This window comes from Perognathus longimembris, chromosome 8 (assembly GCF_023159225.1).
Source record: "Perognathus longimembris pacificus isolate PPM17 chromosome 8, ASM2315922v1, whole genome shotgun sequence".
Lineage (NCBI taxonomy): Eukaryota > Metazoa > Chordata > Mammalia > Rodentia > Heteromyidae > Perognathus > Perognathus longimembris.
This window is the reverse complement of record NC_063168.1, coordinates 10,849,871-10,861,949: the sequence shown is the minus strand read 5'-3', so window position 1 is coordinate 10,861,949 and position 12,079 is coordinate 10,849,871. Positions and strand designations below refer to the sequence as shown.

At 46.6% G+C, this 12,079-nt stretch overlaps 1 protein-coding gene across 3 annotated transcripts in view; it reads right to left on the bottom strand.

Annotated features, from left to right (window-relative positions):
* The window catches only part of Sh3rf3 (SH3 domain containing ring finger 3), a 307,314-nt gene that overhangs the window by 58,966 nt on the left and 236,269 nt on the right, over positions 1 to 12,079 (bottom strand). The gene's annotated exons all lie outside the window — the stretch shown is intronic.

Sequence of the window (12,079 nt, the reverse complement as noted above, 5' to 3'; positions counted from 1 at the left end):
TGGTGGCTCACATCTAGTTGCTCTTATCTCCAATAAATCACTTAAAAAAAAGCCAGATGTGGAGTTATGGCTCATGTGGCAGGGTGCCAGCCTTGAGTGACAAAGCTAAAGAATAGTGCCCAGGCCCTGAGTTCAAGCCCTACTACTGGTTAAAGAAAAGAGAGTTAATTTTGGGGGGAGTAGTACATATGATCAACATGAAAAAAACCATGACTTTTATTCTTAGAAACTGAATTAATTATTCTTACGTCTGATCATAAAATCTAGACAATTTTTTTCAAATTATAAAACATGAGCTTACTTAAAACGGTTTTCCCAGGAATTTCTCAGGAGGTGACAGCCAGTGGAAAGTGAAAGGCTACGAGGTGACCAGGGTTTACCGAGCACAGCACCTCACATCCAAAGTCCTGCTGGGCTCCTCAAAGCTTTAGGGACTCTTTATGAAGCACGTGACTTGAAGAAAGGTTTGCTTTGGGGTGATGTCTTCCTGCAGGTGTGTGTTAAGTTCTCAGAGACAAAGGGTGGAAGGAAGGATCTTAGGGTGTGATGGGCTTGCCAAGAATATTCCTGCCTGAGGAATCCTGTGACAGCCCGTGAGGGCCAACATTATCCTTCTTACCACAGAGCTTGATCTTCCTGTTCTCTGATCCTTCCTGAGAAAGCTGCCCTAGCCTCTTGTTTAGAGATATTAGGGGGCACCATGAGATGACTTGTGTCCTTCTCAAGAGATAAATCCCATCCCAACTCCTAGCACCTGAGAATGTGTCCTTACTTGGTAGACAGATAAGGCAGATATTATATAAGGTGAATATTCTGAGAAGAGATTTTCTTTGATTAGAATGGGGCTGAAACACCATGACCAGAGGCCTTATATGACACCAAAAAGGAAAACAGAAACACATGGGGGGGGCAGTGGAAGGAAAGCCAGGTGTAACTATAGGTCTGATCTAGTGTATTCAAAGCCTGAAGGTCAAGAGGAAAGAATGATCCAGTTTCTTGCCTTCTAACATTGCCGGGCAGAATGGATAGTACCCATTAATCTAGGAAGGTAAGGCATTTGGCATTTGGCACATTGAGCATGTCATTCCTAGACATCTGAGCACTGAAGATGAGTATGGCTGAGGACATTCACCAAGAGGATAGGGGAGAGGACTAACTGGACAGGCAGATATGAGCATCACATGCACGACAATGACATGCGGACGGCCGCCTCACGGAGAGCCCTTGGCTCTGGGGTGAGCAATCCTCTACGTGCATGTGTGTGATACAGACAAGCTCAATGAACTTGTCTTCTCATTTTTATAATTCCAGCCACCATGAGTAACAGGAGCTAAGTTTACCTCCCCCTGAAATATCTGACAAGACAGATGATTGATTTTCTGGTTCCTAAGACATTGGAAATCAAGCAGTGAAGGACAGAGAACCTAAAGATGAGAAAATGGGACCAGAGGTCATGGAAGCTAGGGTGGGTGGATGCAATTTTCTTGGACAGGGTGAGGAGAGAGGCTCCCTGAGGCCTAGTCAATGCTATGTGATGATACAAAGACTTCACAGAGGCTCAGATGGCTCCAAGCCCTCTGGAGAAACAGAAGGTCCTACAGCTCAGGGGAGAGAATGTTTCAAAGGGGAAGTTGTCACTGATTATGCTGTTGTCACTGATTATGTGGGAAAGACGAGAAGGAGCCTAAGACTTAGGGGTGCTGACACGCACAAAGGGGCACAAGGGGAATAGTGACGGCTCTTGTTGGATGGCCACAGTGGCTTATATCCCAGTATCCTGTCTCCCAATGTGAAAACAGAGAAGAGAGGCAAGAGGGAGAGGGTGGAGAGGAAGAGAAGAAGAGAAGGAGGAAAGGAGAGGGGAGAGGAGGGAAACAGAGGGAGGAAAAAGGAAGGGAAGAGACAGAGACAGAGAAACACAGAGAGAGAGAGAGACAGAGATAGTCACTATTTATAGTGTAAAAACCCTGAATGGAACAGCTTCCATGTCCCATGGTAGAGGCTGGATGGCTGATGACAGCTCTGAACACCTGCAGCCATGCTGTGATCCAATCTATGCTGATGGCATGGTTTAGGTGGGGCACATGAAATGGAAAGGAAGGTCAGAGAAGTGGTATAGACCATTAGCTTATTCCTATGTGTAACACAGATATTCGTGGCAGAGTCTGGAGATTTATATGCATCAAGCATAATTTTCTTCTTTGTCCTCTTCATCTTCTTCTTTTCACTTGTGCTGGTGCTGTGGTTTGAACTCAGGGCTTGGGTGCTGTCTCTGAGGTGTTTTTTCCCTACTCAAGGTTAGTGTTCAACTGCTTGATCTACTTCAGCTTCTGGTGATCAATTAGAGATAAAAGTCTCACTGACTTTCCTATCCAGGCTGGCTTTAAACTGTGATTCTCAGATCCTCAGCCTCATGAATAGATAGGATTACAAGCATGAGCCACTGGCGCCCTAGCAATTTTTTAATTCTTTAATGTGAATATTCAAATTTTACATCATTTGCACGTTAAGTGAAATGGTTTCTTTGAGACATTTTTAAAGCAATATAGAAAAATTACAGGATTAAATTATTTGAAGTCTGTTTCAGAAGCAAGCTCCGGTTGGTGGTCAGCTCTTGCCTTCCTGACTTCACATGTGCCATCTTTGTGGGAGTCAAGGGGAAGCAATGGAGGTGACCCCGCAGCACCTTCAGGGGGCTAGTGTCTGCGTGGTCCCTTAGGCATTCCTAATGCAGCAACTCATAAAGGCTGTTGGGCAGCAGAAACAGAGTGTGTGTGTGTGTGTGTGTGTGTGTGTGTGTGTGTGTGTGTGTGTGTGCGAAAGAGAGAGAGAGAGAGAGAATTGGCTCTAAGTCATATTTTGGGCATCCAGACTCTCTCCAGACAACCACACCATCCAGTTCCATCACCTTGTACACAAAGCACCAGCTAATTCAGAGCTGGGACTACAGAGCCGCCTGAAGTCTGCCCTGGCTGGTGACCTGCTACCTCCCAGTGTCTCCAATGGCCTTGAATGGTAATTCAAGCCATAATTCAACAATAATGTGTTTGCCTCAGGACAGACAAAAAAAGATGGATTTCTACCTACTGGGCAGAAGAAAGAAAGGCAAGGTAGATTTTGCCAGCATGTGTCACAATGCAGTGGTGGCATTAAGGCTCAGCACCCTTTTGCTGCTGTGAACCGAAGGTTCACAATTTCCCTGAATGTTAAATATCCCACAGAAACAGTATTGGCAGGCTTAGGAGGATACTAACCGGGGGCATCTAGGCCCTCATTGATAGGAGTAACCCTAGGCTCAATTGTGGGATAGGATACTGGTTGGCCAAGTGTTTCTAAAGACAGCTTAAGAGAGGGATTCAGCTCATGAGAGGCAGTTATGTGGGAAAAATGGCTATCAGCTGTTGCTTGATACAAGTTACAAAGCTATCTATAGGGCACCTGTGACTCACATCTATAGTCCTAGCTACCCATGAAGATGACATTTGAGGATTATAGGTCAAAGCCAGCCCAGGTAGAAAAGTCCCTGAGACTCTTTTTTCCAATGAACCACTAAAAAACTGGAAGTAGAGCTGTGGCTTGAGTTGGTAAATTACCAGCTTTGAGTAAAAAAAAAAAAATACTAAAGGGAAGTGCCCAGGCCCAGAGTCCAAGCCCTAGTACTGATACACATTTTTTCACATAGCTGAAAGGTGAGATTTTTATGGTCATGCACTGCTGAAAACTGAAACATAGGTGAGAAGCAGGTCATGCTTGTCAACAAGTGCTTTCCCAAGCTGATGCTAATCAGGCTTAGAGTAGCTTGGTCAGCCTAGCACTGCTGTGTAGTGGGGCAGTATTGTAGACCTCTGGAAGAGAGTGGGCCCTGCCTTCGGAGACTGGCACTAAGTGTGTGACAGAAGGATGGTAGGCTGATGGTGGCTTCTGGATGCACAGAGTCCTCTCTTCTCTGAATCAGGTTTTCATGTTCATCACCATCCATGCCAGGACAGGAGCAACTTGTCCCTGGGGGTAGGGACAAGTGCTGGAACCTGCCGGGGAGAATGCACCTTTCTGTTCAGAGAATGACTACTGAGATCACAGGACCTGCAAAGGCTCCCAAGAGAGCTGCCGCGCCGAACCTCTGGCAGGAATTGTAGGACCAAAGGTATCTTTCCTTAAAGAACTACTTCAGGACTCCTGAGCACAAGGCCCTGCGTGGCATTCCAAGTCACTGGAATTCATTTAAGCCTACTGTGTGCAGCACCTTACCACCCAACCCTTTCAAACCCCTAACAACTCAGTCGTCTGAGCTGTGTGTAATGAGTGTTTCTCAAGTAGAGAAGTAGGAGGGTTAAAAACAGTCTGGTCAACTGAGTGTGAAGCTCTGAAAGGGATGCCATCCTTGTCATTCCGATGTCATGATGCTCCTTGGGGATTCCTGAGCCCCCATCTCCAACCACAGCAAGTGGCCTCTCTACCTCTATTTAAGTGTGTGCGCGCGTGTGTGTGCGTGCGTGTGCGTGTGTTTTAATCATTCCTCTTTTAAAGATAACTTTCTTTGTTTATTAAGTAGTTGTACAAAGGAATCGCCATGTAACAGCAAATCTTGATTAATGTCACTCCTTTCAACGTTCTCACCCATCCCTTCCCTAGCCATCCTTTCCCTCGCTCTTCTAAACTCTTCAGACTAGCGTTGGATTCTTGGCTGCATTCTCGCCCTCGTCGCCTCTTTCTTGGTCCATCCCTTTCCCACTCACTCCCACCCCACTGCTTTACACTATCCACTTTTTGGTGTTCATTTTGCTGAAATTTGACTTTGCCTTTCTAAATAATTACATTGCGATCTCCTTTGAATCTATTATATGCATTAATTGGATTTAAGTTCTCTGCATATTCTGGATATTAGGCCATTGATGTATAGCTGGCAAACATCGTCTCCCATTCTGTAGGCTGCCTTTTTAGCCTGTTGGCTAATTTTTTCCCTTTGTTTCTGTGTGTGTGTGTGTGTGTGTGTGTGTGTGTGTGTGTGTGTGTGTGTGTGTGTGTTAGTCTTGGGGCCTGAACTCTGTCCCTTAATTGAACTACACCTCTACTTCTTTTTCCTGGTTAATTGAAAATGAGAGTCTCACAGACTTTCCTGCCCTGGCTTGCTTTGAACTGTAATCCTCCCATGTCAGCCTCCTGAGTAGCTAGGATTACAGATGTCAGCCACTGGTGCCCAGGCATTTAAGTTTTTAGTGATTTAAATTTATATGATTCTGGATCTTAAGAGGTTAGTGAGGATTTGGCAGAGGCGAGTCCAGCAATGACTGAAAAAAAAGAGCTCTAGTTTTGTTCCAATAAAAGCAAGTGAAGAACATGGTCTTGGGACAGTTGTGTGTTCTATTTCCAAGATAACCTTCTAGAAATCATTGCTTTGACTTCAAAGCCAAGTTCAGGTCTGTTTAACACGGAGCTATGTTCCTGACTCCTTCACAGAAAAGGTCTTTTGATCATAATAAAGTAGATTTATATCATCATTTTTTGTTTTGTTCTGTGTGTCAGTCTTTGGCTTGAATTCAGGGCATAGGTGCTGTTTCTGAGTTTTCCCGGTGAAAGCTAGCACTCTACCACTTGAGCCATAGCTCCACTTTCCAGCTTTTTGGTGGTTAATTGAAGAATCTCCCAGAATTTCCTGGCTTTGAACCATGAGCCCAATTCTTCTTTCCGGTTCTGTTAAAAAAAAAAAAAAAGGAAAACATCCATGCAGCTAGTAGGCCCAAGGGAGGGCAGAGGCCCAGGAACCTGACTGGACAAGAGGGCTGACTGCAAGCTGGCTGGGCCTTCTGCCTGCCTAGCTTCCACTGTTTGCTTACCACTTATGATGGGGGCCAGTTTTTCCCCTGCTGCCCACTGGCCATCTCTTCTTTGCAGGTACTCGAGACTGGCTTATAGAAGATACTGCCTACTGGAACAGCTGAGCTGCTGACCAGATGGTCTGGGTCAGGGACCAACAAATGTGACTTCACGTCAGATGTGAATCCAGTGCCTCGGCCTCTGCTTCTGCCCAAGTGAATCCTGTAGGTCCCTAGAGACTGGGATCCACGAGGATCATCGCTTTGTATCCGCCACAGGATGTAGATTTCATATGGAAACCACCGAAGGACTGAGGCAGCCAGCAACTAACCTGGCATTCCTAGTGCGCATATGTCCACACTGGGCCCCATATTGGTGTCAAGAGGACACCAAGGACCTCCCCTGACAGGTCTCTCCCTTATATGCCAGGGACAGCCCCACAGCATAGGCAAAAGCCTGCCAGTACGGTTCCCAGCTTATAGCAGCCAAGGAAATGCTGATACTTGCTCTTATAGATTAGAAGCTTAGGAGTCAGCAAAACTAGGACACCAAGACACAGATAGCCATGCTGAACTTTGTCCCCATCTTCAATCATGGCCAGTAAGTCAGAGACACCCCATTACTTCCAGGTTTGTAAAAGAAAGTTCCTCTTGGGCCAGATCTGCATCTACGTGTTTTGTGTTCACCCTCGGGCTCACTCCGTACTTTTTGTTTCTTTTTGCTTCTATAGGCACATAATTAAATTCATAACTTTCTAAAAATACTACCAATAAAGATCGAGTGCTCAGCCATGCAGCCAGCTTGCTCCAGAGGTGAGTGTAGACCCAGGAGGCTGCAAAGCTGATAAGCAGCTGACGACGAAGCAGCCTTGAAATGCCAGGCCCAGGGCAGCCAAACCTGTCAGAATCTTCAGCCCTTGCCCAGAACTGCCTGCTTGGAGTATGGCATCCATTCTGTGGCAGAGATAAAACCTAGACAACAAAGGGAACTGCACCTGCAGACAACTGGCAGGTGGTAATGCATTTTAAATATGCCCAGGAGCTGCTGGGTGGAGTTCTTCTAATTTCCGTCTCAGACAGAGACACTCAAGACATATTCATTTGATGTTCTCTTGCTGAATTTGAAACACTTCGCCTTCCACCGACTTTAAAGGGTATCTCTCTCACCAAGGGGTTATTTGGGATTGATCTGTAAGCATTTGGGCTCTCTGTAGCAGGGAAGTGGGTGGAGCCTGGCTGGATGGGACCTGACAAGACCTGAGCAACATGAGGCCCTCCATCTTCCAGAACCAGCGCCCACATGCTAGTACCACCATCAACAGATCAGCACTGGCCTCCGTTTTTACAAGTGTCCACTCTTCCTTCATGTCATCTTCTGCAGACAGCAGTTCCTTCAAAGCTTCCCAACCTCCGCATTCACGGTAAAGACTTAGGAATAAAGACAGAGGACTTGGGAAAATGGTATTGGAAGGCTGGCTACCAGCACTCTGGCTTTATTCCAGGCAGAGATAGCTTCCATGTCCCTCTTCCCTTCAAGGAGACAGCAGTGCCATGGGATTGGCTTGGTTTCATGAAATATGAGCAGAAATGACAAATGTCCCTCCACCCAGAAGCCTTGAGGCCACTGAAGTGTTGCCTCATTTCTGCTTCTACCCCGGGCCTCGGGAATCATCCCATACCAGGAGCTAGCAAGTGTTTTTCATTAAAAGGATTCCTAAAATTTCAGGCTTCACTGGTTTCATGATCTCTGTCTCAGCTACTCAACACCTCTGTGACGGCCTAATCTGAATGGCTGGATGTGGCCATGTTCCAATAAAGCCTTCTTTACCTAAACCGGCCATGGCTACTTGACCTGTAGGCCTTTGGGGGTGTCCTAGGGTGAAGACGCTATGAGCCAGACCCTCAGCTACCTATGAGTCCCACAGTTATGAGTAGGAAAGAAGCTGATATCAGTGTGCCCTTGAAAGTAAGAGGCCGTGTTACCTGGAGGCACAAGGACTGAAGTAGGGTGCTACTTCTACTGGCAGTGCTTCCAGTTTGAGGACTGTTTCAGACACTTGCAAGATTTCTTATCCAGTTGATGAGAAAATTCTTCCAAAATTTAAGTTGCCATGCACTGCATGACCATTTTTGTTCAGTGACAGGCATATACATAATAACATCATATGGGCTGGGGATATAGCCTAGTGGCAAGAGTGCCTGCCTCGGATACACGAGGCCCTAGGTTCGATTCCCCAGCACCACATATACAGAAAACGGCCAGAAGCGGCGCTGTGGCTCAAGTGGCAGAGTGCTAGCCTTGAGCGGGAAGAAGCCAGGGACAGTGCTCAGGCCCTGAGTCCAAGGCCCAGGACTGGCCAAAAAAAAACATAATAACATCATAAGGAAGGCGAGAATTTCTACCCCCTACTGATGTCACGGTTGCCGTGGCAATCATGTGCGATGGATCCTTCGTGTGCATGTGGTGTGAGAGGCCGATGGGAACACACCTACTTGTGCTGCCGGTCATGTATGAGCAGAGCACATGCAAAGAGGTACAGCATATGATACTTGTTAGCAATAAATGACTGCTATTGGTTAATGTATCTACATTTTACTTAAATATTTCTTCGCATGATTTTAGAATACATTCTCACTTATTAAAGGACTATAATATATATGTGTGTGTACATATATACACATATATATGATACACTGTGTCATACCATTAGCAGCCTTGTGTTGACTCTCTCTTTCCCCTCCATCTCTCTCCCACTCTCCATCTCTCCTCTACCTCTCTCTCTTTCTCTCCCCCCTCCATTTCTCTTTCTCTTTCTCCTTTTTGGTAGTACTGGTATTTGAACTCAGGACTTTGTGCTTGGCAGGCAGGTACTCATACCCTTAGTTTCAGCCTTCACTTTTTTTTTTTTTTTTTGTCCAGGCTGGCTTCGATCACAATCCTCTTATACCTCCCACATAGATGTGCACTGCTACATCAAGCTTGTTTGTTGAGATGGGGAGGTCTCACTCAAGTTTTGTTGTGGCAGCCCTCAAACTGAAATCCTCCCTAGCCCCAACTCGCCAGTAGCTGGGATAATAGGCGTGGGTCATGGTAGCTGGCTACCAATCCCTTGATTGCAGTAAGTGGTCAGTCAAGTGATTGGCCTGTCATATCCAGATCTATGTGAGCTCACTTTGTGGGGTTCACACAATGGCAAAAATCACCAGTGGTATATTTCTTAGGACATATACTCATCACTAAGCAAAACACAATGGCAACCATTTCCCAGTTTGATCCACGACTTTGATAAGGGAATATTTGCAGTTTTAATGGTGCAGTTGGCCCAAACAGCTTCTTTTCTTCTCCTTTCTGTTAACATCCCTTCTCTTTCAACAGACACTTGACAGGTGAGTGCTGCTCCATTTTTCACAGCAGCTCAGCTGGCCCTCTGGCCTCTCCAGAGAGCGGGGAGAACCAATTCTTAGCGGGTAAATGTGAGAGGAATGGACATTGGCTATCTACCTCAGAGCTTCATCTCTGCACAGCCATTGGATGGATTCACAGTTGGTGGGGAGTTGGGGGTGGTGGGAGCCATCTTTTCAGGGAAGGTCATGAGAGACGCCAGGCACCACAGTTTCATATGCAAGATACTTTTTCCTACTGTCACTGACATAGGTCATATGGCTTAAGAAAAAGGGTAATGTGTGTGAGTCCTACTTACAAGCCAGATGCAGAACTCAGAGGTGAATGGTACCCAGCTCCTACCCTCAAGGATCTGGAAGTCCAGGGATCTGTATACACAAGTCACACCCCAGGGTAGACATACAGAAGGTCTGGCAGGCATGGGGACAGTGGACCAATTAGTCTGGTAGGTAGAGGGAAGACAGGAGCCACAGAAAGCCACAGAGCAGAACTTAGTACTTCAGATGGCCACTAAGAGTGAGCAGGGATTGTGCACATGAATGTCTATGTGTTACACAGTGGGCAGAACAAAGACAAGGGACAGAATGAGAAGAGACAAGGGCCTGTAGGAAGGAGTTGGTTCCTGAGGGAGTGATGAAGGATGGGAAGAACCAAGGAAAGCCGAGGGACCAGGACAGTTGATCTATGGAGAAGTCACACAGGACTATGACTGGTACATAGACAGACAACCTAGGGCTGAGTCTGAAGCCTCTCAAAGCCATGGGCACACCCAGAGAAAATGGCAGAATGACTGACTGGTCTTTCTGCAGGGAGACTGGGGCAGAACTGAGGCCGAGAGTCTGAATCTAGGCTTAGGAAATTGAAAATTATGGTACTATTCTTACAAGTACAGCCAGAATAAAGAAGGGGCAGTAGGTATGAGAAAAGAGGAAGTGATTACTTTCACTGGCATGTGTTAAAACTGAGGCACCTCTCCAAGTGAGGCTATTATGTAGGTGGCAAAAAAAAATATGTTGTTCAAAAAGGCATTGGCAGGAGTTTAGAGAACAAGGGCTTAGCTGTTTTGTGGAGTTGTGTGAATACAGACTTTTCAGGCAAGGATATAACAGAAAAGAAGACCCGAGGAGCATAGGTATCCGTGGGAGGGATAAAGCAGAGAGCTAGTGGGGGAAGTGTGGAAAGTGCTCATGCGAGAAGAGAGGGGGTCACAGGATGAAAATAAAGCTCAGAAAGGGTGTCATCAATGCTGAGGGGGTGGGAAGAGGAAGACAGCAATCATCAGGCATTGTGTCTTGGCAGCAGGACTGAGGTCCCGGATAGCTGCAGGGAGCTAAGTACATCTAATAGGAGGGGGCAAGACCATGTTGGTGGCAAGACAAGGGCAGGTCCGTAAGCAGCAATGCTGGAAAAAGATCGCATAGCAGGGTCAACTTTTCTTGGCTGTAGCCTAGAGCACTTCTCTACAAACCTTTATGTCCCATCAAGTCCCCTGAAGGAGCCTGGCAGCCAGGCCCAGGCAGCTTTTACCACCCCAATGGAGAGTCGCTGCTGCCGCCCTCGGCTGGGCTGAAGTTCCATTCGCCTTGTCCTCCTCCAAGGCCCTGTCTCCACAACAAGTCATGGAGATGCCAAGTCTCCAGGCTCTAGAGTTTTCTGATCCGGACATTAGTTCTCAAGAGTCTTCCCAGAGGTCAAACTGCTATCCTAAGGATGTGCCAGGGGAGAGAGAAAATAAAAAATCCCCGAATTTCCCCATTGTTTCCTACGCCTGGCACTCTACAACAGCACATGGAATCAGGTCTATAAGCCAAGGTTGTCTGCCTTTCTTCTTTGCTTGAGTTAGTGCTTCCTGATACAGACCTTTAGCTAACATCTCATAATTCCTAATTTCCACGCCTATTATTTCTCATAGGAACAGAATCTTTTTCGCTTTTATATTTTCTTCCTTTTTGGCATCAACATCAACAAAACCTCAACTTAAAGCTCTTCTATAAAGGGCCTGATAAGAAGCTTTTAGTTTGTTTCCTTGACAGCACTGGAGATGAAAAGTAAATATTTAAGGCCAAATAGTTCCTGCGGCTTCTTCCTCCTCTCTTCCAGTTACTTTTCTAGTTTCCATCTCATTTAAAAACAAAACAAAAACTCTTCAATGTATAAAGACCATTTTTTTTTAGTGTGAGAGTTGTACAAAAGCAGCGTCCTAGCCAAATTTCACCATGTATAACCTAGCATTCTGCCTACAGAGCAGAATCTCTAGGAACAGTAAAGCGCTCTGACAGTGGAGGGGCAGCAGTCAGCAAACGTTCCCTCCAGCACCCTGGAGTGTCTTGAGGAATCCCGTCCCCTTCACAGGGACATGGGACCCTGCAATGACACTTGGTAGAACCAGTGCACGTGTGTAGAGCGAGAGCATGGAGTTCCTAATCTAGGCCTTAACAGCAAAGGCAAGTTGCTCTAGCTTGGAAGAGCCACAGACCCTCCAGCTTAGACAACGAAGAGGCCAAGGAGCAGACTTGAGTCTGTACTGGGACAGGCCACCCAGAGCCAGTGCCCGGTTCTGCCCACCCTGAGGGCACTGAACCAAGGCCACCTTCACCACCCACATCACCACGACGCAGCTCCATGGGGACAGTACAGTTACCCTCCACTTCACACAGTCTGGCTTTATGATCCGGCAGGCTTCCAGAATCTCTGTATGACAGGATGTATTCCAGGCACAGAGCAATCTGTGCAGTGGTCCTATCCTGGCCAGATGCCACACCCAACTTCCTGCAGTCTGAGGCCTCTCAGGAGCAGAGACGGGGCTCCTTCCCTGCCTTTCCATTTCTAATATCAGGACACACCCAGGACAAAGAAGATCCAC